A 2,500-nucleotide genomic window follows, 5' to 3' on the forward strand; every position below is an offset into this window, starting at 1 on the left:
CCTGATTCCCCGTTACCCGTTACAACCATGGTAGGCGCAGAACCTACCATCGACAGTTGATAAGGCAGACATTTGAAAGATGCGTCGCCGGTACGAGGACCGTGCGATCAGCCCAAAGTTATTCAGAGTCACCAAGGCAAACGGACCGGACGAGCCGACCGATTGGTTTTGATCTAATAAAAGCGTCCCTTCCATCTCTGGTCGGGACTCTGTTTGCATGTATTAGCTCTAGAATTACCACAGTTATCCAAGTAACGTGGGTACGATCTAAGGAACCATAACTGATTTAATGAGCCATTCGCGGTTTCACCTTAATGCGGCTTGTACTGAGACATGCATGGCTTAATCTTTGAGACAAGCATATGACTACTGGCAGGATCAACCAGGGAGCTGCGTCAACTAGAGCTGAGCAGCCGGCCGCCCGGGAGTGTGTCCCGGGGGCCCGCGCGAACACGCAAGCGTCCGCTCAATCATTCTGCAAACAGGAGGAGGCTGAGCTCCCCTGCACAATACACCTCGAAACCCTCTCAGGTCCCGGCGGCGCGCAGCGCCGTCCCAAGTACTTGGTCGGGTTCGAGAGAGGCGCAATCGCCCGGAGTTAGGCGAGTAGACGCTTTCGGTGCGACCACCCGTGCTCCCAACTGAGCTTGCCGCTGCCGACAGAGGCCCGGGAGCGTGCTGTCGTGGCATTGCCGGCGGGAGACAACACGCGCCACCTACGGTGACCGGCAGCTCCAACGCCAGCGCCACAGAAGGACAAAAGCCCCACTTGGGTGCCGAAGCGAACTCTCCCAGCACAGCGCACGCGCCAACACATCCGCACAGCTGCGATACAAACCACCAGCGAGAACCGCTGGGGCGACCGAGCAGCAGACGGCGTCGCGGCGCCGAGCGCCGGGCGGCGGCGCATCCTCAACGCACACAGTCCTCAATCGGACCAGCACACTGAAGATGTCCACCGCGCTTCGCACCGGGCCCGCGAGGACCTACTTTGGCCGCACGGCGCCGCGCGCAGGGTGCGCCGGCGCGCAGCTGCGACGCCTGCCGCGTCCGTCGGCCGGCGCGCCTGCCACTGGCCGCCCCCACCAGCCGGCTGTAGCGCGTGCGCCCACGCACCGCGCGGCCAGCACGCCGGGAGGCGCCCCCTCACCGGCCGGGGACGGTCCCACCCAGCCACCGCCGCGTATCGCTTCACACCCAGATGCCGTTCAGTTTCGTCGGCATGGTGGGTATCGCTGGAACAACCGGTTAGTACCTCAACCTATCGTCGCCATCACCGATTCACCCCTAGCGAGAACAACCGCACCACAACAGGTTACCATTTGTTCATTTGCGTAACTTCACCAGAAAACGCAGGCGTCCATCGCCATTTGCAACTTCAACGATTATTGCATGCCTGTGTCAGGTGTCACGCCACACTACGTCTGCCCACATACACGCAACAAAATGTGCACGCCTAGACAATACGTGGAAGGTGGCCCCCGTACGTATGCGATGTCCATTGCTCGAACGACTGTCAACCGGCCTCTGTAGCATGTCGCAGATATGGAACGCGGTGCACCATGCCATCACGGTGTGTGAGGAGAGACGACTAGGTCCGAATACATCAACAGACAGCTCATGCTGATCGCCATCCACGGCGTCCGTTCCTCCCACACGTCTCTATGGCGTACCACACTGCAATCCAGCTCTCATAGGGAGACGACACGTAGCTGCGTGCACAATATTTGCACTGTATGGTCCGCCGTTTTTGGGCGCAGTCGTTGTGCGGTCACACATGTGCCACGATGTATCATTCAGTACATAAGGACGAATGTGCAGTACAGATTGTGGTTCACGCGTACGACATCAGCGGACAGTTGACACAGGCCGCACCACAACGTAGCCTGAGTACGTCGCATGCGAAGGGCATTGAACATGCAAACTTCTCACCAACCAGCTTGCGAAGGCAGGGGGCAAGGTGGGGACGTGGGGAGGGGCGGCATGTACGTCCTGCTGCCATCCACATTACAGTGTACAGCAGGAGCATGTGGAAAGTGAGCAAGACTTGCAAGGTGTTTAACATGAAGCGATACACAGGGGTGCGGGCAGTGCGAGTAGCGAACTATATTGCGAGGGTTGCGGGTGGGCAACACTACAGTAATTGAACGAGTCGTATAACAATTACAGAGCAGGTTTAGGCGACAACGTGGGTTACGTTAAGGCGACAACATGGGTTAGGTTAAGGCACAACATGGGTTAGGTTAAGGCACAACATGGGTTAGGTTAAGGCACAACATGGGTTAGGTTAAGGCACAACATGGGTTAGGTTAAGGCACAACATGGGTTAGGTTAAGGCACAACATGGGTTAGGTTAAGGCACAACATGGGTTAGGTTAAGGCACAACATGGGTTAGGTTAAGGCACAACATGGGTTAGGTTGAGGCACAACATGGGTTAGGTTGAGGCACAACATGGGTTAGGTTGAGGCACAACATGGGTTAGGTTAAGGTACAACATG

General features: G+C 57.2%; 1 non-coding gene across 1 annotated transcript in view; it reads right to left on the reverse strand.

Annotated features, from left to right (window-relative positions):
• LOC124772055 overlaps positions 1-389 on the reverse strand; it is a 1,909-nt gene extending 1,520 nt beyond the window's left edge. Inside the window, exon 1 of the ribosomal RNA XR_007013735.1 lies at positions 1-389. This exon is cut by the window's left edge and continues 1,520 nt beyond it. This is a non-coding gene — a ribosomal RNA (small subunit ribosomal RNA).
• Positions 390-2,500: the final 2,111 nt, after the last annotated feature.

Source organism: Schistocerca piceifrons, unplaced genomic scaffold (assembly GCF_021461385.2).
Source record: "Schistocerca piceifrons isolate TAMUIC-IGC-003096 unplaced genomic scaffold, iqSchPice1.1 HiC_scaffold_936, whole genome shotgun sequence".
Classification (NCBI taxonomy): Eukaryota; Metazoa; Arthropoda; class Insecta; order Orthoptera; family Acrididae; genus Schistocerca; species Schistocerca piceifrons.